General features: G+C 44.7%; 1 protein-coding gene across 3 annotated transcripts in view; it reads left to right on the plus strand.

Annotated features, from left to right (window-relative positions):
- The window catches only part of SALL4 (spalt like transcription factor 4), a 105,378-nt gene that overhangs the window by 51,113 nt on the left and 29,249 nt on the right, over positions 1 to 25,016 (plus strand). The window contains exon 2 of one of the 3 annotated variants that reach the window (XM_082428362.1): positions 22,667 to 22,827. The exons of the other annotated variants lie outside the window; for them this stretch is intronic. The gene's annotated coding sequence lies outside the window, so the exon portion shown is untranslated. The remainder of the gene's footprint in view (positions 1 to 22,666; positions 22,828 to 25,016) is intronic. 3 annotated transcript variants of the gene reach the window in all.

The raw sequence follows: 25,016 nt of genomic DNA on the forward strand, positions 1-25,016 counted from the left end.
CTCTCTCACCTCCCCCCCTTGCGTGCTCCTTGATAACCAGGATGGAACTTGGAAAGCTCTTTTATGAAGCTGTCCCATTGTATGCTAAGTTATGGTGGGCTCCAGACTGATCCCCTCACAAAAGTCCTTTGTTTGGGGATTCCCTCTATAAACTGGGACTCAGTGAATTATGCTCCTTCTAGGAAGCTTTCCTTGGCTGATTATATTTACCTAAGCAAGCATTATTTTCTGTCTTGTTCTCTTCTTTTTCTCAAGCATAATTCAGATCTCAGGAAAGCATGAGAAAGATAAGGCAATTGCTAGCAAAACAACGAGGTATTTCTGGCTCCTCTACTCTGAAAATGATTGAAGTGTTTTCGTAACAAGCATGTGCCACTTTTTTAAAAATTGCATTTTTTGATAGAATTTTTCCCCTGGGTACTAGGTTTGTGGGCTACAAAGGACATGAAACGTCCTGATTTTGACATATTTTCCTTGTCTGCTGTTCCTGTTCACTTTTAGTTTTATTTAGTGTTATTTCCATAGTTGAGGGGTGGGGAAAAGAAGGATGAAAACAGCTATTTCCTATTCATCATTTTAATCCTAGAATAAGATCTTTACTGTTTTTTTAAATGAGATGGTGGGGATGGTTTAAGAGGAAAATTACAAAGATTTGTATTTGGGGTACTCTCTTTAAAGAAAACTAGTGGGACCTTTAAGAAAAAAGGTTGAGTCACATAAAATGAGAGAAGCAAAGGACAAAATGGTAATAAAGGGAGCATTGGGGGATGTGCGTGTCCCGTTAGGATGGGGACCGTCCCTCTTCTTCCATGAAAAGCAGCCTTCTTTTCGTGGGAAACCAAGCCCCTGGGTTATTAGATTCACAATGAGTTCCCCAGATGTAGTTCCCAGGAGTAAGGATTCTCAGAGGAATAAAGAGAACCCTAGAGGCTTCTGTTTGTTTTGTTTTGTTCTTGTTTTAGTAAAGTTTTGGCGAGGTAATGCTTCCAAGTGGTTCAAAAATCACAGAGTATAACAAACAGTGAAAAGTCTCTCTTAACTACTGTTCTGCAGTCACCTGTTTGCCTTCTCAGAGTCAACCCCTTCTAGTTTATTTTGTGCGTTATAATATTCGGAGATGTGTGCATCAGCAAATATAAATATATATTCCTTTTCGAACTTTTCTTACACAGTGTTAACATACCTTACAGATTGTTTGGCACTTTCTCCCATGGACGACACATTGATCTTGGCCATTGTCCCATCTCAGTACCCAGAGAGCTCATCAATCTTTTCTATGGCTGCATACTGTTCCACTGTAAATGTGCCTTAACCTATTTAACCGTCCCCAATTGATGGGCGTTTAGGTCGCCTTTGATCTTTTGCTATTACAAACAGTGCTCCCTTGGCTGATCTTGATGGGACATCATTTCACACATGTGTGAGTAATTCTGCAGGGGCGGCCCTCCGAGTGGAAATGGTGGGTCAAAGAGTTTGTTATTAGCCCATGGGTGGAGAAGGAAGACTTGAGATGTTCGTTGTTATTTATAGGGCTAGGTTTTCATGCCTTCTGTTTTTCACTACCTTCATATTTACATTTAGGTTACCCAAATAATACATGAACACGTTCTCCCTGTAGCTTAAACCAATAAGTAAACAATCCAGAAGGATACATGGTAAAATGTGAAAGTCCCCTTTGAATTCTCAACCCCCTACCCTTCACCTCCACATTCTCCTTCTTTAAAGCAATTCTCCTTCTCAAAGTTAACCACTGTGAGTTAGTGCTTGTAATTCCAGACCTGTCTATGCATTTACATTTCTATTCATATACATATTTCTATGTAGGTCCAGATAGATAGATAGATATAATACACAAATAGGTGTTCATATGTGTATATATAAATATAAAAGCTTACCGGAGTGCTTGTCAAACTTTTACGTGCTGAAAACTCACCTGTGGGTTTTGTTAAAATGCAGGATCTGAGGGAATTCCCTGGCGGTCCAGTGGTTAGAACTCGGCGCTTTCACTGCTGGGCCGGGTTCAGTCCCTGGTTAGGGAGCTAAGATCCTGCAAGCTGCATGGTGCAGCCAAAAAAAAAAGAAAAAAAAAAAAGGCAGGATCTAATTCAGTGTGTCTGAGGTGAGATCTGAGCTTCCCCATTTCTAACTGTCTCCTAGATGATGCTGATACTGCTGAATTTGGGTATCTTTTTGGTTTTTATTTGTTTTGTTTTGTTTTTCTATAAATGAAATCATATCCACTTATTGTTTTGGAAGTCACATTTTTTCCTGGCCAGGTCATTTGGGAAGGTAACATGGATAAGGCCTTGCGAACCTAATGAACAGTGTATACATATTGATACTATCGACTCTTATGAAAGAAAACCCACTTTAATTGATTTTTCAACCTGGGAAGCCTCTGAGACCTTCCTAAATTGATTCCATTGAATTCCAAGCATCAGAGGTAGTAATAGAAGCAGTTTTTATTTGCTGATGAAAGTAAGCCTCGAATGACTTGAGAATTGTTTCTGATCGGTTCATTCTTGTATCTTGGCCCTGATAGTGTGTCTTTTGAGAATGCAACAGGCACAAAGAGAAAAGAAGGAAATGCTAGTTTCTCAAGATAATTCATGTCACTGGCCAAAACCAGTTTCCACTGGGCATTTTAATTAGCATAGAGAAAACCAAAGAGGACCACAGAGTCTTTCTTCAACGAATAGACTCCTATGTCATTTCTCACCCATACAAGGGAGGGGTGGATGGTTTGAATTTGGGAAGGTCAATGGAAGGTCGCTGCAGGATCTACAGTTGTTCTAGTTGCTTGAGCCCCCGAGGCCAGGGATCCCTCACTCCCCTGCTCACCCCTGCTGCGCTCTATCGCCAAACCTCCATGCTGCATCAGGAACCCATCCGTTTGCACCTCCATTGATCCCACCGCTGTCTCAGCTATAGATTGGCAGGAACTTCCTCACTGGTCTTCCATCCACTCTTTTTTTTTTTTGGCCACACCGCACAGCATGAGGGATCTTAGTTCCCCAACCAAGGATGGAACCCGTGCCCCTGCAGTGGAAACGTGGAGTCTTTACCACTGGAGCGCCTGGGAAGTTCCTTCCCATCCACTCTTACTTCCTCCAGTGGGTTCTCCAACTGCAGCCAGGGTGGACTTGACTGAACGCAAAATGAATGAATTCCCTACGCAAGACCCCGAAGATGTACCCCATCAGGGCTTGTAGACTGACCTCAAGGCCCTTCCCAAGTAGAACTTCCTCTTCCTCTCCAGCCTCATCACTGGACCCTCCTCCTTGCTCAGCATCCTCCAGCACCACGGGCTTCAGTTCCTTTTCCTCGCCCAGCTACCTACAGACCATGCTGTTCCCTCTGCCTGGAATGCTTTTCCTGCCCTCTTCAGCCAATTACCTCATCCTATAGGTTTCAACTCAAAGTTCCCTTCCTCAAAGAAGCCTCCTTGGACTAACCCACTCCCGCAGTAGCACCCTGCACCTCTTCTTCATACCAGCTATGCCAGTGTGCAATGGTATTCCTCTAAATATTTGAGAGCGATTACTTGATTGAAATCCGTCTCCCTCCAATAGACCATGGGTTCCATGAGGATGGGAACCGTGTCCGCTTTTGTTTATTGGTGTGTCTCAGTGCTAACCACAGGGCTTGGCATATAGTAGATGGTCACGTAATAATTCTGTTGTTCGAAGGAAGGGAGGAGGGAGGATTCATGGCACGTCGGCTGTTATTATTGCTGTGGACACTGTAGCTAAAGCGACTTGGTGAAGATTCTGAGAAAGGAGGTAACGGTTTGGGGCAGATTGAGTGGAGATGGTGGAAGGGACCAGAAAGCTCAGCTAAAACGTTTCTTTGCGGCTGGACCAAAAGGAAGGATGGTGGGGAATGATGGCATCTCAGGCTCACCTGGATTAGCACTTGACAGGGAGTAAGAACAGCCCCTGCCTGCATTTCAAGGCAATATCTTGACCTCCTGTCCAGACACCAGGAAGTAAGAGTCAACCAGTCTCAACCAATCTTAAGTAACAATGTGGAGCAGGGAAGGGCACCCACCCAGGGGCTATTTGGATCCACACCAGGGTCAAATCTTATCTTGGCCAATCTTCTTTAACTTTGCAACCTCTCCCGGGTTACACACCAACCGTGACCTCAGCCTGGAAAGATGGTGACAGTCAAGGGTCTCACTTTATGGGTGCAACATAGATTAGAGTGGTCCATGCATCTATAGCACCAGGCATTGGTAAGCACTCAGGACGTGGGATGTCCCACTGTCTGAGCCAGTCGTGAGCCACAAAGAACAACCTGGGGAAGCAGAGTGAAAAACCAACCAAGGCAAAACTGCACATGAGGTCATTTAGTACCTCCAAAGGGAAGGGTGGGCAAAACTTCTGTTTCTAACAGAACCAACTGACCACCATAATATAGAGCCCTAAAATACGAAGACTTGATCGTTTGTTCAGCTTTTTTTTTTTCCTCCCTATTTATTTGTTTTGTTCTCTGCTATATCCTCAGTGCCTAGAACAGTGCCTGGCATGTGTAGGGATGAGGATGGAGCAAGGGAGGCCCCTTACCTTGGATGCTCCAGGCACCCTGTTTGCCTCACCCTAGTCCCCACCCTGGCCTGGCGTATGGTGGGTGCTCAATAAATAGTTGTCAGATGAATGAATCCAGGTATGTGGAAACAGCCAGATCTTTGAGTTGACCTCTTCTCCCAGGTGTTTTGACCTCAGGTTTGAGCAGCCTCAGGCTAACTTGATGAGTTTCTCTGATCCTTGCCTCCCAGGAAACAGACATGATGATCATCAAAACATCAGTGATAATATTGATATTCAGCCTTTCTGGAGCCCCCCCATCTCTGTCCTCTACAGTTCTTCCCAGAACACTTGAAGGAGTTATATTTGTTTTTAATGCACCAGGACTGTGAAGTAGGTCATGTAGGCAAGTGGGAGAAGAGAGAGAGAAAACTGCTTGACCTCCTTGATGAAGATAATTTCCGTGTAGATAAAGCAATAGGAGGGGTGACTTCATCAATGTTTTCATCCTGCTCCAACCTGCTTGCCATCTAATTTAGTTCTACAATTAACCTTTACATCAAAAGCAAGGTTATGCTGTTATAAAATGTTGGGACATATTGCCTTTGCATTCCTAAATGCTTTCCTTCATTTCCTATTGTTTATTTAAAAATTTTTTTTGCATCGCATTTTTAAAAATTTTATTTATTTGTTTATTTATTTATTTATTTGGTTATGTCGGGTCTTAGTTGCAGCAGGCGGGCTCCTTAGTTGCAGCTCGTGGGCTTCTTAGTTGTGGCATGCAAACTCTTAGTTGCATGTGGGACCTAGTTCCCTGACCAGGGATCGAACCCTGGGCCCCCTGCATTGGGAGCGCGAGTCTTAACCACTGCGCCACCAGGGAAGTCCCTGCATCCCATTTTTTAAAAACTTTAAAATTTATATCTCCACGGAAGATTTTTTTTAAATAATTCAAATTGTTGAGTAGGTAATATAGTCACATGATCCAAAACCTGAAAAGAATGGGCAAAATGGAAAGAGCTCCCCACCCCTGCCCAACTCTTGTTCCTCCTCCACCCAGGTCCCCTCCCATCATTTCTTATAGATTTTTGCAAAATATCTCTACACAAATACAAATATGGATTCTTATTTCCCTCTGTTTCTTTTACATATGATAGCATACTGTACACATTTTTTCCCCTGCAGCTTGCTTTTTTCCTCTTAATCACATTATCTTGAAGATCATTTCATATCTGTTCCTAGGAGCTTCCTCATTCTTTGAAAGGACCACATTATAATGTACATAAATGTATACTGTATATAAGGAATGTAAGGTAAAAACTCTGCATCTGTTCCCAGCCCCAGTTCTTACTGTCTGGAGTTTTAAACTCACCACTATTAATAGTTTGTGGTTCTTCTTCTTCTTCTTCTTCTTCTTCTTCTTTTTTTTTTTTTTGAAGTATAGTTGATTTACAATATTATATTAAATTGTGTACAACATAGTGATTTGATAGTTTTATAGATTATACTCCATTTCAAGCTATTATAAAATATAAGCTATATTCCCTGTGCTGTACATGACATCCTTATATCTCATTTATTTTATACCTTGTAGTTTGTACCTCTTAATGCTCTTGCCCTGTCTTGCCCTCCCCCACCCCTTTCCACACTGGTAACCACTAATTTGTTCTCTGTATCTGTGAGTCAGTTTCTATTTTGTTATATCCATTCTTTTTTTTTATTTTTTAGATTCCACATATAAGTGAAAATATACAATATTTGTCTTTCTCTGACTTATTTCACTAAGCATAATACCCTCTCAGTCCATCCATGTTATTGCAAATGGCAAATTTTCACTCTTTTTATGGCTGAGTAATATTCCATTGTATATATATATACCACATCTTCTTCATCCATTTATCTGTTGATGGACACTTAGTTGCTTCCGTATCTTGGCTATTGTAAATCTGTGGCTGTTCCTCTAGACCTTTTTGCATTCCAAATATATTCCAATAATTTGAGAATATTTTTGTAAACATTGTATTGGAAATATTAATTTTTCTGAAACTTCTTAAACATAATAATATGTCTTGGGCATTTCCCCCATCTTTATCTATAGTTTTAACTCTTTTTAACTTGGTTTTATTTTTTGATAGTGCATAGTATTCCACAGTATGACTGAAACACACTTTCTTTAACCCTTCTTCAATCGATCTGGCCAAAGATTTTAAATAATGTATTTCACAAGGAATAAAATTTTCAGCATATTATGAAGGACAAGTACAATATGAAAAAGGAGGAATTCTCTGCAGCAGTCATGAGGAAGGAATCACACTTAGTATCATCAATAGAGCTGAAAACGATAAGGATAATACCTTAACCAAGGGATGAAGGTTAGCATCACAAATCCTATGACACATTGACAACACAGAGGCCTCAATAAGAAGCACTAAGAATACACTACTATGTGTAAAATAGATAACTAATGAGAACCTACTGTATAGCACAGGGAACTCTACTCAGTGCTCTGTGATGACCTAAATGGGAAGGAAATCCAAAAAGGAGGGGATATATGTATACATATAGCTGATTCACTTTGCTGTACAGCAGAAACTAACACAACATTGTAAAGCAACTATACTCCAATAAAAAAAAAAAGAAGCAGCAGCACTGAGAAAGACACATCACTTCTGTAGTATCCTTGCCAAAATTGCGTAGCATCTCATTATGAGAAAACATAAGATAATCTCAAACTAAGGGGCATTTTACAAAATAACTGACGAGAATTCTTTAAAAGTGTCAAAGTTATGAAAGACAAGGAAAGATCAAGGAACTGTCACAGCTGCCATACGGGATCCTGAAACAGAGAGAAAAAACCATCAATGGGAAAACTGTTGAAATCTGAAAAAAGTCTGTAGTTTAGTTAATAGTGTTGTACCAATGTTAATAGTAATATACCAATGTTAATTTCCTAGTTTTGATCATTGCAGAGTGGTTATATAAGATATTAACATTAACAAAAAGGAAAAGTGGTGAAAGGTATAGAGGATTCTGTGTAATATTTTGCAAAACATTATTTATATAAATTAAACATACGCAAAACAATACTGTATATGCATACACATACATATATGTATATTTAAAGATATACAACGTAAATAGAAGATACAGGAAGTGGATTTGAAGGACTCATTATAAATACACAAGGGTAGCTGTACATGACAGAGAAGGAAATGGGATTGGAGATGGAGATGAAGGGGAAAATTGTAAAATAATTTGTAAAGGGCACCAGTATTCTACTTCTGTATATTGGTCCTATGGCTATCCTTGCACGTGTATGAGATTACATACACACATCCATATGTACAAAATTATACACACACTGCCCCACACTCACCAACCCAGAGCATTGCTTATAATCACAAAATACTAGAAACAGCCTAAATACTTAGGTAGAGGTTAAGGGTTCTGACCACCTTCATCTTGGTCCATCCATATGGTGAAATACTATGCAGCGATTAAAAAGAAGGTTGTAAATCTTATAGGTGGGGCTATGGAATAAACTCCAAAATACACTGTTAAACAAACAAAAAAACCAAGTAAGACAGTGTGTAAACAGAAAGGCATGTGTGTGAACATATGCATGTTTGTTGCCTGTGCATGAATTCTCACTCTCAAAAAAGACACAGAGAAACTGATCCCAGAGGGACCTGGGGCAGGGAGAATGGAGTGGCTGGGAGAGAGGGTAAGGGAGAGGGAGACCTTCTATCCCCATTACCGCCTTTTGAGCCTTTTAAATTTGCTAACGCATTCATGCATTGATTACATAAATAAATAATTTTAGGGACTCCCTGCTGGCACAGTGGTTAAGAATCTACCTGCCAATGCAGGGGACACAGGTTCGAGCCCTGGTCCGGGAAGATCCCACGTGCCGCGGAGCAACAAAGCCTGTGCGCCACAACTACTGAAGCCCACGCACCTAGAGCCCATGCTCCGCAACAAGAGAAGCCACTGCAGTGAGAAGCCCGCGCACCTCAACAAAAAGTAGCCCCTGCTCACTGCAACTAAAGGAAGCCCACGCACAACAACGAAGACCCAATGCAGCCATAAATAAATAAATACATTTATTATTTTTTTAAATAAATAATTTTAGAAGCATCTTCTTCCACAGACCAACAATACCGAACGGAGGCGTGTGATGCATTCCACTGTGCGCCCTGGATTCCTCAGAATAAATCCAAAGGCTCAGTGATAAAATGCAGACGATGATACCGGTGTGCATTTTCTTTCCTTCACTAGAGCATCCTTGGAAGAGCTCAGGCTCTGGAGCCCCCACTCCTGCTCAGTTAGCTTTGTGACCTTCAGCAAATCATCCCACTTCTGTGCCCCAGTTTCCTCATCTGTGAAATGGAGACAATAGCGTGACCTTCCAGGTAGTGGTATCGGGACGCTGAAATGAGATTGTGCACACGCAGCTTTTAGAACTGGCCTGGCACAGGGCACCCTCCTAACGGCGCCACCTCTTCGTGTTTCAACACAGATGACTTCAGGAATCCAAAGCACTGAGCATTAGGAGAAAGAAAAAAATATGCCTAATTCCAGAGATTGTTCAAGAATCTGCTGGTGGCGGGGGGTGCCCTGGGCTCCCCCTCCTTGTCTCTGCCTGCTTTAAATAAAGAACCGAAGTCTCTGGGTTTCTGCCTGAGGCCATCGGGCCAGGGCAAATCTGGGCCATTTATTCTCCCTCTTTCAGCCTGTTCCTGTGTTTACACTACCCTGTTTAGTTTAATGCACATCCCAAGATTACCCCTAATACACATCCTCAGAAATGTTTATGGAAATTCTTTATAAGCAAACGGCTTTATTTCCCTTGAGTAGCTGCAGATACAAAGCAGCGGTCACTTTTTTTTATTGACGGGCTTAAACACCTCGCAGTGCTCCCGGCCTCCACCCCGAGTGGATCTGTCACCCCAGCCCACCCACGCTTTACATCGTGCGATACCGCAGTTCTCAGGAACCAGTGCTTGCCCATTCTAGACCGGTCCCAGCTTCCCAGCCCCTAGCCATCTTTCCGAAGCAAGAATCCTGACAGCTCTTTCAGACAGCTGGTTCTTTCCTCCGCTGCTGGTTTTGTTCCGGGGGTGGTGGGGGGGGAAGGAAGAGGGAGCAGAGAAAGGCCTATCATTTTGTACTGGTTTCCCCTCCCCCTCCCCACACAGGTTTACTCAGTGCCTATTAGGCGCCAGGCGCTGTTCTAGGCTCTGGCGATTCAGCCATGAACAAGGGAGTTCTCAGCTATTAGATAGAGAAATTGCATTCTGATGACAGAGGCAGACCATAAATAAACAAGTATAGAAACGTGGTAACTCCTGAGGGTAAGTGCTATGAGGAAAATACTATAAAATGATACAATTAAGTGGAGGGGGCAGAAGAGCCAACATCATCAGGAAAGGTGGCCAAGGAAGACCTCTGTGAAGAGGTCATATTTGAGCAGAAACCAGAATGGAGTGGGGAGAAAGCCAAAGTTCTAGGAAGGGCATTCTAGGTGACAGGAATAGCAAGTACAAAGGCCCTGAAGCTGGATCTCCTTGTTGTCTTAGAGGAAGAACAAGAAGGCCCATGTGGCTGGAATGTAGTGATCAAGGGGGAGGGTTGTAGGGACTCGTGAGGGAGAGGCAGGCAGAGGCCAGCTCATTAGGGCCTGGGAAGCCAGAGCAAGGAATGGTAGAGTTTGTTCTAATTTTAGTGGGAAATCATCAAGAGTTTTGAGAAGGAAAAGACAGGATGGATCCGTGTTTTTATTTTTTTAGTTAATTTTATTGGAGTATAGTTGATTTACAATGCTGTGTTAGTTTCTACTGTACAGCAGAGTGAATCAGTTATACATGTGCATATATCCACTCTTTTTAATTTTAATTTTTTTTAAAAAAAATATTTGTTTATTTATTTATTTAGTTTGGCTGCATTGGGTCTTCGTTGCTGTGCTTGGGCTTCTCATTGTCGTGGCTTCTCTTGTTGCGGAGCACGGGCTCTAGGTGCGCAGGCTTCAGTAGTTGTGGCACACGGGCTTAGTTGCTCCGTGGCATGTGGAATCTTCCCAGACCAGGGCCCGAACCCATGTCCCCTGCAGTGGCAGGTAGATTCTTAGCCACTGCACCACCAGGGAAGTCCTGTCCACTCTTTTTTAGATTCTTTTCCCATATAGGTCATTACAGAGTATTGAGTAGTGTTCCCTGTGCTATACAATAGGTTCTTATTAGTTATCTATTTTATATATAGTAGTGTGTATATGTCAATCCCAATCTCCCAATTTATCCCTCCCCCCTTCCCCCCTTGGTAACCATAGTTTGTTTTCTACATCTGTGACTGTATTTCTGTTTTGTAAATACATTTACACCATACATTTGTACCATTTTTTTAGATTCCACATATAAGCAATATCATATGATGTGATCCATGTTTTTAAAAGACCCCTTTGGCTCCTGTATAGAGGATGAGTTATAGAAGGCAAGGCCACTGCCTTGTTGAAGATACTGTCTGAGAGAGGACGTTGATGACTTGTTTTGCGATCTAACTGGGAGAGAGGGAAGGAAGGGAATAAATTCAGAATATGACGTGTCCTTGGAGGGATGCCCGTCAGGCTCACTGATGGAGTGAAATGGGGATGGTGAGAAAAGAGGAATCATGGATGGCTTGAACAACTCGGTTGTTGGGTGCCATTTTCCCTATGAGTGAGATTGGAAAAGGAGCCAGTTGGGTAGAGGAAAATTTGAGACGCTTGAAGTCATCCAAATGGAGATGGCACCTAGGAGTAGAACACCTTAGCACCAGAGTAATAAAAGCCCACCCTTAATCAACACTGTTCATGTGCCAGGCACTTTTGAAGCATTCTCCCACCCATTATTTCATAACATGCTTGCTGTCATCCTGCAAAGTGATTGCAGCATTATCCCCATTTTTCAGATGATGAGATGGAAACACTGAATAGTTTAAATAACTTGTCCCAGGTGACCCAGCCTGGATTTGAACTCATCTGTGTTGGACTTTGTTATGGGTTGAATTGTGTCCCCTCAAAAAAGATATGTTGTCATCCTTCCCCCCCCTCCCCCAGAACGTAGCCCTATTTGGACATAGGGTCTTTATAGAGGTAATCAAGTTAAAATGAGGGCATTAGAGTGGCCCTGATCCAGAATGACTCATGTCATTTGGGGGAAATTTAGACACAGAGACAGAAATGATAGAGGGAAGGTGACGTGAAGAGACACAGGGAAAAGACGCCCATCTACAAGCCAAGGAGAGATGCCCAGGACAGACCCTTCCCTTGCAGCCCTCAGAAGGAACCAACCCTGCCCACCCTTGATCTTGAACTTCCAGCTTCCATAACTGTGAGACGATACATTTCTGCTGTTTAAAGCACCTGGTTTGTTACAGCAGCCCTAGCAAACTCTAATGCCAGTACTCTTAACTACTAAGCCATGCTCCTCCTATATGATGATTTCTTATTGAGTTGTTTGTCTTCTCTGCTAAAATAGATGTTTCCTGGACAGTTGAAATCATGTAGAGCTTGCACCTCTAGTGCCTCATATGTAAAAGGTACCTGATAGATATGAAATATTTGGGGGTTTTGGCTACAGTTTTGAGCTTGACCTCTCTACAGGAAGCGTTTTCTTCCCATTGGGACAGGAAGCCACCACAACATAAAAGTTCAAGCTCCTCCAAGAGTTTGATTTCTAACCTTAATCCGATATTAATATGTAAGCCCATTTCAGGGTCCCAGCAAGAATTAGACGGCTCACTCCAACAGGCTAACAGGAGAGTTTAATGAAGGACGTATTTACAAAGGTGCAGGCAGATGTAGAGAAACCAGTAGGGGTAGGGAAGCACCCTGGGGTTATCAATAGCAGGGGGCTCTTGCCTCCTCTAGGCCAGAAAAGGCAACAGGAAGGAACAGTTAGAAGCACCTGGCAAAAGCTGCCGGAGAGGGCCACCCCACGGGAGCTGTGCCTTCAGTAGAGGGACACAGCCGCTGCCGAACCATGGCCGGCCAAAGGGTCAACACCCCAAACTCACTATCTCCTGACCTCCCATCTCCAGCCCCTGCTCCCTATTGTCTGAAGCCAACAAAAACCCAGATGTCACAGGAGCCAGGGACTATAGTCCCCGAAGGTCAGCCTCCTGGGCACAGAGCAGGAAAGAGAAAATGGAATATTCTGTACACTTGGGATGTCTGCAGAGCTGACACTGGTGAGCCAACAGACCCCATCTCTTGAAAATCGTCCTATCCCAGCTGGTTATTTATGTTGCTACCCTTTTGCAAGAACCACATAAAATATTTTACATGCTTTTAAAACTCATAAATGTAATGAAGCCAAGATGTTTCAGCAAATGTGCTTGACAGACAAATCCTGCAGAAGATCCACTCTTAGCTGACGTCAGGACCAAAGGCACATCTCATGACCCACAGAGCATCTGACATGGAAGCCAATAAATTCATCCCCTGACCCACTCAGCCCCCAAGATGTCCAAGCTGTGGTTGGATCTTGAGAATGTATCTATTCCTTCATTCACTTCCTGCCATCCATCTCTTGCAAATAATTACTGCTCTTTGAAAAGCGGAATTTAGCCAGTTGGAGATGCATCGGTAAAGAGAGGTTCCTGCACTTTGTTCAGGCATTGTGCCTACAACCTCCAATTCAAGCTTTCTGAGACGTTAATAAAGACGCATGCACCTGAAACTTGGGCTGATAATCTCTAGGGGCTCAGAGTAAAAATCAGTAAGAGCTTAACGTGAAGCCTGGTACATGGAAAGGGTAGCTGACTTGAGTACACATCATGTGTACTCGATTGCAGTCACCCTCGTAATGGGTGTGTAATGTATGCATTATTATCCCCATTTTACAGATGAGTAAGTGAGGCCCAGAGGGAGCTGAACCAACTTGACTGGGGCCACATAGATGGCAGACAGAGCCAGGAGTCAAATCCAGGCAGTCTGATTCCAGAGGACACTCTCAACTTCTATGTAATATCATCTCGATAAATGAAAGGTATTCTTGGAAAAATAGGGCAGTAACGAATGTGTACGGCATGGGTTTGGGTACACGATAAATGGGTACAGATGGTATATTTTGTTTTTTGGGTTTTTTTTTTATAAATTTATGTATTTATTTATGGCTGCCTTGGGTCTTTGTTGCCGCACGCGGGCTTTCTCTAGTTACGGCGAGCAGGGGCTACTCTTCGTTGCAGTACGCAGGCTTCTCATTGCGGTGGCTTCTCTTGTTGCGGAGCACAGGCTCTAGGCGTGCAGGCTTCAGTAGTTGTGGCTCGCGGGCTTTAGAGCGCAGGCTCAGCAGTTGTGACCACGGGCTTAGTTGCTACGCGGCATGTGGGATCTTCCCGGACCAGGGCTCAAACCCGTGTCTCCTGCATTGGCAGGCGGATTCTTAACCACTGTGCCACCAGGGAAGCCCAGATGGTATATTTTGAACCTCAGTCTTCAGATCTGGAACTCAGTCTGAGCCATGTTTCTGACACATGAGTATGCCCAATGACTACAGCTTGGCGTACCTGCTAGGTGTCTGGCACACTATACCAGGCACTGGAGATACAAGATTGGGTAAAATAGATGTGGCACCTACTTAGGTGGCACCTTTAGTCTAGAGGAGGTAGATCTTGGTCATATAAACTCACAAATAAGCAAAATTGTAGCTGTGATAAACGCTAGTAGAGAGGTATCCAGTTCTCCAAGGGTCATGTGTGAGGGAGCCTGAATTAGTCAGGGAGGAAGGGGAGACAGGACTGAAGACAAGATGCCTGAGCTAGGGCTCAAGTTTGAGTCATTAACAAGATCAGGGAAGGCAGAGGGTTCCAGGCAGGGAGGCGCAAAGGCCCTGTGGTAGGGAGAAGATCTGAAAAGAAGCTGGTGGAGACTTGGAGGCTGAAAGTGGGGAGGTCATGAAAATTTGATGAGAGTTATGACTTCTTTCCCTGGGAGAAGAATATGCCGGTATGCACAAAATTTGTTATACCATGGCAAAGGCTTCGTGGTCCCATCCACAGACCTTGGACTTCAGGTTAAAAATTGCTGCCTTAAAGAAGAGCTTCATTTACACATGTAAAGGGCTCAAAAGCTTTGACGGAGAAACTATTATCATAATAACTGGTGATATTAAGTCACCTGATAAATTGAGCAAGAAGCTTCCACGCCTCCAGTTTAGATTTTTTTCAGCCACACCCAACAGACCTCAAGCAAAACACTAAAGGAATTTAAAAAATAGAGAGTGGGGAGGAGACAGAAATAATCCAGAGGATATTGAAATGTAAGCAGAACAAAAGAGATCTCAGAGACCTGAAATCTCGAAAAGGGATTTTTTTGTCCCACCTTAGAACACACCTAAAACCCCACCTGGGGATGCTTCCCTTTGATTTTCCGGCTCAGAAACCAGAATCATTTTAGGTGACTGGCCTGAAATCATGCCTTAAAGCCAAGGCTGAGGAGTCTGGCTATGGAATGTGGCAGATCTGGGTTCCAATGCAGACTGGGTCCCAGCTGTGGGAACCTCGGAAGGTCACTTTACATTTCAGTGCCTTTGTTTTCTCATCTGTAAAACGGGGAGAATAGTACGTAGCACCCACCCTCTCCTCCTTCCTTTCTTGCTTACTCTGGGATTTTCTGGTATTTCTGCCAAACTAGTTTTCATCCTTCTGTTGCAGGAAGGGGAACCCCTTCCAGGGGCCAAGAGTGGGCTCTTGTCTAACCCTCAGAAATGAATCGTCCGAGGAGACACACGTGCTGACAAAGCAAGAGCCTTTATTGGGAAGGGGCAACTGGGTGGAGAGTGGGAGGATAAGGGACCCCGGGAGGACTGCTCTGCCACGTGGCTCGCAGTCTCAGGTTTTACGGTGATGTGATTCGTTTCCGGGTTGTCTCTGGCCAATCATTCTGACTCAGGGTCCTTTCTGGTGGTGCACGCATCACTCAGCCAAGATGGATTCCAGGCAGAAGGATTCTGGGAGGTTGGTAGGAGGCGTGGACTGGCGTCTCCTCTCTCCTTTTGGCCTTTCCCCAGTTCTTCCAGTTGGTGGTGGCTTGTTAGTTCTCTGTTCCTTACCAGGATCTCCTCTGTAAAATAACTCACGCAAATTGTTACTGTCTTTGCCTGGCGAGGGTGGGCGGTTTCAGTCAGTGTTTCCCCTAACTCTTCCTCACCTAGCTTGCAGAGACTTTCATTCCAGCAACACTCTCGTCAAGACCCTTATGAATTTCCTCCCCCAAACCCTTGATGCACAGCCCCAAATTAAACCAACTCTCCACTTTCTCCCTAACCTAGTCTCACAAGTCCTCAAATCTCTGACTAGCTGCTCCCCAATCCACACCCCATCACCACAAGTCATGATCTCATGCCCTTCATCGTGCGGGAAGGGGACTCCATCAGAAGGGGACACCCCCACCTTGCCCCAGCCCAGTATGTAAACCACTTATCCCTAGATCCATTCTCAGGCATATCTGCCTGGCACTGTACCAGGCGGTGGGACTACACCCTACCTTAGTAAACAGGACAAAGGCATTAAGAGGGGACAGATAAGGAATAAATACGAGCAAAATGCATGATACGCTGCTGGATTGTGCGGAGAAACCCGAGCAGGACAAGGGCGTGATGCTTATGATAACAAGGGCCTTGATAGCAGGAGGATGCCAATACCCAAGGGAGGCAGGGGGGTGTCAGGAAAGATCTCTGAAAAAGGGATGGAACTGCAGAGACCGAAGAAGTGAAGGACTGAGCCCCATGGATCTCTGCACATGTCCCAGGTAGAGGAAAAAGCGAGACAGAGGAGCCTGGTTAGAGGACTTGAAAAAAGGCAAGGGAGCAGGTGGCAGAGCAGAGTGGATGAGAGGCCAAGGAGGGAGATGGGAGACGAGCTGGAGAAGAGGCAGGGACCCACCGTGGAGGGATTGCACACCCTTGGAAGGTCTTCAGCTTCTCTCCTCCTGTTAAAGGACCTTCCACCTGAGACCAGCCCCGTCTCCCAGCCCCTCCTGACATTTCAGAACCTTCCTTACTCCAACTCCCTCTTGAAGACTCAAGCTTTCCTTTTCCTTTTTTTTTTCTTAGTTCCTTGACCAGGGATTGAACCCGTGCCCCTTGCAGTGGAAGCACAGAGCCCTAACCACTGGACCACCAGGGAAGTCCCTCGAGCTTTCCTTTTGAATTGTATCCTTCCCTCCAACATTTAAATCTCTCCCATCTTTAAAAAATAATAATAATACTGCCTTGCCCCCCATTCCCTTCGAGCTACTGTCCCATCTCTTTCCTCTCCTTAATATCCTCCTTATCGAAAGGCTTTTGCTACCATAGCCTCATTTCCCCTCATTTTGGCCTCCATTATCCGTGGAAACTGTCCTTACACATGTCACCAAGGGCGCTCCCTGGCCTCCTGGCCTTTATCTCTAAATACAATAGGCATTTTCTCCAGCCCTTATCTTCATCTCTCAGCAGCATCGAGATACTCAGGAGTGTAGACAAGTCCTGCTTCCCTTCTGGAGAAAGCCCCTCCGTTACCCATCACTCACCCCTCTGGGCTCTGCCTCCTTTCTGGGACCACATCGAAAGCCCCAAGGACCTTGTCACCTCTTACTGAATACTCTCTCCCCAGGGATCATCTGCTCCTGCAGTTTCTAAACCACCTATTAACCGGTGTCTCCCCAAGTTCTATCTCCACCCCAGATTTCTCTTTTAAGGTTCAACAGACTTCTCCAAAAAAATCCCTGCTGTGAGCCAAGCCCTGTTCTAAAGGCTGGGATTTAGAAGTGAAAGAAACAGTCCAAAATCCCAGCTTCTTTCTAGTGGATGAGACAAATAAATATGCAAAGAATACAGTGTCTGGTATGAAAATTTTCTGCTATGAAAACAACAGAGCAGGGTAAATAAAGACAGCAAATGATGGGGGTGCCACTCACTGCTGGGTTGCCCTGTGGACCTCAGGGCTTGGCACATAGCAGGTATTCAGGAAATAGCTGCTGAGCAAGTATAAAGTTGTAGTGGTACAAGGAGAATGATGAGATACAGAGTGTGTAATCTGCCCCACACTTAAGAAGAGTTCCGTCTAAAATATTGATTGATGGGATCAATATTTTACAAGTGTTTATTAAAATAGCTTCTCTTTGTGGTGACGATGACACTTATCGTGATTCCTCGAGTGCTGTTAGTGCATAGTGCACGTTTGCAGGTGCAAGGTGGCAGGTACAGGATCTCCTTGGATGCTTTGAAGAGTTCTTTCGGTTGGTCAAGGTAAGCGTCGTTAATCTCAGAGTCAGGGGCCCTCTGGGAAGGACCGTGGCTTAGGAAGGATTGCTTGAAAGTGGGGAGGGGAACAGTGCTACAGGGTAACAGGGCCGACATGCATCAGGGCTGGCAGCTGTTGTCATATTTCATGCCTCAGTATCCCCATGAGCCATCTAGAGCAGAGGGTCTCAACCAGGGGCCAGTTCTGCTCCCCCTGTCCAGCAGACATGCGGCAATGTCTGTAGACGTTTTTGGTTGTCGTACTGAAGGGACGGGGTGCCACTGGCCTCTAGTGAATAGAGTCCTGGGATGCTGCTGAACATCCCATAATGCAAAGGGCAGCCCCCGGACAAAGCATTATCCACCCCCAAGTTGTCAATAGTGTGAAGCTTAAGAAACCCTGATGGAGGGACTTCCCTCATGGCTCAGTGGTTAAGAATCCGCCTGCCAGTGCAGGGGACACGGGTTCAAGCCCTGGTCCGGGAAGATCCCACATGCCATGGAGCAACTAAGCCCATGCACTGCAACTACTGAGCCTGCGCTCTAGAGCCCGCGAGCCACAACTACTGAGCCCACGTGCCACAACTGCTGAAGCCTGCGTGCCTAGAGCCCATGCTCCACAACAAGAGAAGCCACCGCAATGAGAAGCCCTCGCACCGCAACAAAGAGTAGCCCCCTCTCGCCGCAACTAGAGAAAGCCCGCATGCAGCAATGAAGACCCAACGCAGCCAAAAATAATAAATAAATAAAATAAATTAAAAAAAAAAAAAAAAAAGAAACCCTGATGGAGAGTTTAGATGTAGGACAGTGGGAGGGGCACAAAGGCCCTTTGAGAATCTCAGGAGAGCTTCTCGCCAGGAAAATGCACCAAATTTGGTATACGTGGTCAGGAGGCTCAGTCATCCAGGGACGCAGCTCCTGAGTACAAGGCTGAGGTTATGAGCCCTTAATTTCACCACAGTCCTCATTTCCATAAATAATGGTGTTCCAAGTCTTGGTAACTATGTGGCAATTTTTTTAAAAAAAGCAGATATTATGTTTTCCTGACAACTGAGCAATTCATTTCAAGACGTTTATTTTTTATTATTATTATTTTTTTGCCGTGCCGCACGGCTTGTGGGATCTTAGTTCCCCAACCAGGGATCAAACCCGGGCCCTCGGCAGTGAGAGGGCGGAGTCCTAACCACTGGACTGCCAGGGAATTCCCAGAGCAATTCATTTCAACGTGGATTATTCTTCTATAACCAGTGAGACCTCAGGGCCAAAAAACACAAAAGAAAAAGAAGAGGAGGGGAAAAAATGGCATAGAAGAAATGATTACAAATAATAAAAGAAAGATCCATCCCAAAGGAGACCAGTCCCAGCCAGCTTTCAGCCTTTCTTGAAACCTTGACACGAAGCTCACTCCACCTGGGGGCACTTCCTTTGACAAGACGGGAGTACCTTTCCTCCTGTTGGGCACTGTCCAAGGACGGCGGCCTCATTTCTGATCTTCAACTTGTTGGAGCTCATTCCCGCCTCAGGGCCCTTGCTGTTTTTAGAACATTCTTCCTTTAGCTCATCAGCTCTGGACTCAGAGTGGTCTCCCATGAACTTCCCAACTCTTGTGGTCTCCATCTCTGGTCACTCTCTAATTATCTTACCCTTCACAGCATGTGTTTGTGTGTTGGTTACGTGCCTATTGTCTGTCTTCCCCACTGGGCTCTGAGCTCCAAGAAGCTGGCCCTTCATTGTTGAATCTTGGGGCCTAGAACCTTGCCTGCCCCGTAGGTTGCATGAAGAAGCAAATGGGTGACTGGCGGTCAGAGGAGCTGATAGAAAGCCTGGATTGGCTGCTTCCGAGATGTGAGCCCTGAGACAGGTTACAGTTATTCCCATCCTCGGTTTCTGCATCTGCAAAATGGGAATAACAATACCTCTTTCTCAGAATTGTGAGGATAATTACATAAGGGCCCCAGCACATTGTGTTTAATTTGGTTGGAACCCGATAAATACTGGTCTTTCCTGATAAACTCTTCTCAAAGGTCCAGCCTTCCAGAATCTTCTCCCCATCTGCCCAACCACACCCAGTTCTTTTATACTCCCTATAAAAATATCCCAGAGGTATACAGGGCTTTCTGCATAGCTATGGAATTTTCTCTCAGGGGTCAGATACCGAGGACAATGGTGGATTTGCTTAGATTCAAATAGCATTCCCTGGGTTTATGCTGACCTAATCGACTCTCACCTCCAATAAAGTTTCTGAAACTGAACTCACCGCTTCTGACCCTCCCTGTCTTGATATGCTCTCTGTCTTGGTGAAAGATGCTATCAATGCCCACCCCCACTTCTTGCCTCCTTCCCTCCTCCCACCACTCATTCATTCATTCATTCACCCATTCATTCAATAGCTAACATTTATTTTTTAATACCTTTTGGGTGACACCACCCACAGATAACTTACAACCAGGTTGTTTTCAGTCCTATGAATTAGGTGCCAAAGATGATGAAAATAACAACATCAGCAATAACGACTTGACATTTATTGAGCATTTCCTCTCCTGAGAGAGATTGGAATAGAATACAGAGTTGGGCAAACGTTTTCTGTAAAGGACCAGATAGAAACATTTTAGGTTTTGTGGACCAAGAGGCAAAACTAAGGATATTATGTAGATACTTACACAAGAGAGAAAACAAAATTTCAATTGATGAACTTCCAAATATAACAATACTTGATTATAATTTTTTTTTCAATATAGGTTTGTGAGTGAGAAGAATGGAATTCTTCTGGAGAATAACATTGCTTGATTGGAGTTCATAGTAATGTTTCTTGTCCTCCACGAGATGGTGAAGGTTCCCTCTGTAAAGCCCATTGTTAGCCTGCGGGTCATACAAAACCATTGGCAGGCTGGATTTGGCCTCTGGGCTGTGGTTTGCTGACATGGTCCTGAGGAAGTTGCTTAGTTCTGAAAGTTGGCCCTAACCCTGTGAGACCTTGGTTGAGTCATTTACCTTTCTGTACCTCAATCTGCTGCCCTGGAAAATTAGTCTGATAGTAATAGTAATTACCCCATAGGGTACATGATTAAATACATGCAAAGTGGTTAAAACAGTGCCTGGTCCTGAATAACCAATACCATAAACCCAGGTACTTATTCGACCCGATCTCCAGCCCCATCCTCAATACCCCCAACATTCCTCCAGGGCCTTCTGGTCCCTTGTGGCAAAGTCTCCTTTATCCTCACCCCTTCCTCTGAATGTCCCCGCATCATTTTGCTCCAACTGACCCTGGGTTTGCCCTTGGGGACACAGCTTCCCCTCCGGCTCTCTCAAGGGGTGGCTTCTTCCCTGTGACACCCAAGTCTACCAGCATGGACTTGGGCTACCTGAGCTCTTTGCTTTTCTTCTCCTCAAACCATTCAGTGCTTGGAGACCCAGAATTCAGGTTTTCCTGTCCACACCCCTGTTCTCGCTGCATCCTCTGCAGACCTGGAGATCCTGCTCCTCAGCTTTTGAAGATTTTGTTACCAGACTCAATATCTCGCTCACCTGTAATAATTCTTGACATTTTCCATCTCTGTGAAGATAACCCTTTTCATTCCCAGCTGCTCCTTTCCTCGACCACCCCTCCACGAGGGATCTTGTCCACACCCCGTCTTAGTGCACACTCCCGGGCTCAGACTCTCCTCGATTCCAATAGCAACATCACCTCCACCAGCTCAATATCAAGCATCTCTCTCTCTGACCCAGTACCTTTCTAGCTCAGTCCTTTGGGGACCCCAAATCCACCAATTCCTTGACCTTCCTGTAACCTCCACATTTACTGACTGTCATTGTTCACTCTTCTACACCCCTGTCCCATCCTATCAGGCTTGGGCTCTGCGGTCCATCATGATACCCGCCTCATGTTCACCCGGGATGCCACTGCTCTCTTCCTTCTTTGTGGACTTTCTGGGCTAAAACCCCATTCTGGGTGAAATCCAACTCTTAGCCCATTCTGCACCTGCACGGAAACAGCTGAAGAAGGTTGGGGGAAAACTCACAACCGTGACAACTGGCTTCTCTTACATGCATGACCCGCAACGGGGGCCGGGCCACCCCCCGCGCTTCCCTCTCCCATTCATTCTCCATCTCTCCTGGAAGGCTGTTCTACCCCTCCTTTATCTCCTCTGACACTCAGCGCTCTCTCCCCTTCTGCACTCTTGTTGGTGGAGGAATTCCACACACCCCCCAAGCTAAATCAGCCCACTTATCTTGATGTGGGCCCAAATGTTCTCCCTCTCTGCCGTTATGGATGGACTGTATGGGACCATATCACAGGCCAACACCACATCCCTCCCCACCTTCTTAAGATCACTGCTCGGTAATTGTTCCTTTTCTCTCCTGCATTATCAAGAACTCCTCTTCACTTGAATCCTTGCTCCCGTCATCCAACACCTGCTATAACACCTCCCTTAAACTCATATTCCCCCTGAAGCCCCCCTTCCTGCCCCACTCCACCCTTCCCTCCCCCTATTTACCATGAAACGTCTTCAAAAGTGTTGGTCCTACTCACTACCTCCTCCCATTCCTTTTCAACCCTTTCCCATCAGCTTTTGCCCCTATGGCCCCAGTGGAGTCTCTCCTGCTGACTAGCCATCTCTACCCAACCGAACCACCAGTCAGGTCCACCTGCCTTGAAAGAGCAGCCCTGTGTTCAGACCTTGGATCACACCCTCCATTATGAAGACTTTCCTCTCTCGGCTTCCTGGACGGCTCTGTCTTGGTTCTGATTCAGGAGATGACGGCCCTTCTCGGTCCCCTTTGTAGGTTCCTCCTCACCTTCCCCCCTTTAAACCCCAGTGTTCCCCAGGCCTCACCTTTGCCCTTGTTTCTTCCTTATCTCCCCTCACTCCCTAGTTGATCCCAACCAGTCCCAAGGCTTCAAATCCCATCTTACCCATGCAGATGTCTCCAGTCTCCTGGGCCTCACCCCTGGACTCCAGACTGGTCTCTCCAACTCCTGCTTTAACGTTTCCACTTGAACCTACAATTGGTGTCTCCAACATAACAAGTCCCAAGTGAGTAATGAAGCCTCCACAGCCATATTGACTTCCCCCAGCCTTCCCTATTTCTGGACGTGGCACTTGTTTTCTTCCAGGTGCTCAGGTTAAAAAGCTAAGAATCATCCTTGACCTCTCTTTCTCCCACCCACATCCAGTCTGTCAGCAAGTCCTGTCAGCCACACAATCACAATATATTCCTGTCCAAACATTTCTCCCACCTTGAGCCAACCCTTCATCTTTGCCCTCCCGGACTATTGCTATAGAGTCTCCACTGCCCGTTCCCCTCGAGGTGCAGCCCATCACAGCATTCAGAGTTCTCCTTCTAAAACCTAAGGAAAGTCACGTCCTTCCTCTGCTCGAAACCTTCCAATGACTTTGCATCTCACTAGACAAAAAGCAATGTTCTTTTTAAAAAGGGAGGGCTGTTTTACTGTGATTGTCTTAGCAGTCATATTAAGATGAAGCCTATCTAAAAATTTCGACTCTTACGTGTTTTTGGTGCAGGACAATTAAGACTTTCTTAAACATTCTACTAGTTACCCTTTTTGAGTTATTCTTTACAACTTTGAAATGTCCTGGCAGTTATTTGGGTATCTATTTGGTAAGGTGCCACTGTGATATGACATTTAAAATAAATAGAAGGGGGGAAAATAAAAAAGTAAATGGTGGGAAGGAAAAAAGAGGTCATAGCAGCTTTTATTTGGGATAGATATATAATATACACAAACCTAGAAAAATATACTCAACACGCTAATCATTAGGGAAATGCTAATCAAAACCACAATGAGAAACTACCTCACTCCCATTAAATGGTTAGTATGAAAAACCAGAAAATGACAAGTGTTAGTGAGGATGCAGATAAATTGGAACCATTGTATACTGTCAGTGGGAATATTAAATGGTGCATCTGTTGTTGAAAATAGTATGGCAGGACTTCCCTGGTGGCACAGTGGTTAAGAATCCTCCTACCAATGCAGGGGACACAGGTTCGAGCCCTAGTCCAGGAAGATCCCACATGCCGTAGAGCAACTAAGCCCGTGAGCCACAACTACTGAGCCCACGTGCCACAACTACTGAAGCCCGCACACCTAGAGCCTGTGCTCCGCAACTAGAGAAGCCACCGCAATGAGAAGCCTGCGCACCGTAACAAAGAGTAGCCCCCGCTCGCCGCAACTAGAGAAAGCCCGCACGCAGCAAACAAGACCCAACACAGCCAAAAATAAACAAATTAATTAAAAAAAAAAAAGGAAAATAGTATGGCAGTTTCTTAAACAATTAAAAATAGAATTATACACATTACTATATATAAAATAGATAATCAACAAGGACTTACTGTATAGCACAGGGAATTCTACTCAATACTTGGTAATCACCTATATGGGAAAAGGATCTGAAAAAGAATAGATATGTGTAACTAAATCACTTTGCTGTACACCTGAAACAAAAACAACATTGTAAATCAACTATACTTCAATATAAAATAAAAATTAAAAAAAAAATACAAATAAAAATGGAATTATCATATGATCCAGCAGTTCCACTTCTGGGTGTATATATACCCCAAAGAATTAAAAGCCAGGTCTTGAAGAGATATTTCTATACTCATATTCATAGCAACATTATTCACAATAGCTAAAAGGTGGAAGCAACCCAAGTGTTTACTGATGGATAAAGCTATAAGCCAAATGTGGTATATACATACAAAGGAATATTATTCCCTTAAAAATGAAAGAAATTCTGATACTTGCCACACCATGGATGCACCTGAGGATATTATGCTAATTGAAATAAGGCAGTCACAAAAAGACAAATACTGTATGATTCCTCTTTTTATTTATTTACTTATTTATTTTTGGCTGCGTTGGGTCTTCGTTGCTGCGCGCAGGCTTTCTCTACTTGCGGCGATCAGGGGCTACTCTTCCTTGTGGTGTGCGGGCTTCTCATTGCGGTGGCTTCTCTTGTGGAGCACGGGCTCTAGGCACTCGGGCTTCAGTAGTTGTGGCACGCAGGCTCAGTAGTTGTGGCTCATGGGCTTAGTTGCTCCATGGCATGTGGGATCTTCCCAGACCAGGGATTGAGCCTGTGTTCCCTTCATTGGCAAGCGGATTCTTAACCACTGCGCCACCAGGGAAGTCCCTGTATGATTCCTCTTGTATGAAGTACTCAGAGTAGTCTGATTTACAGACAGAAAGTAGAGTGGTGGT

The sequence above is a fragment of the Balaenoptera physalus genome (assembly GCF_965194825.1).
Source record: "Balaenoptera physalus genome assembly, chromosome: 16".
Taxonomy (NCBI): Eukaryota; Metazoa; Chordata; class Mammalia; order Artiodactyla; family Balaenopteridae; genus Balaenoptera; species Balaenoptera physalus.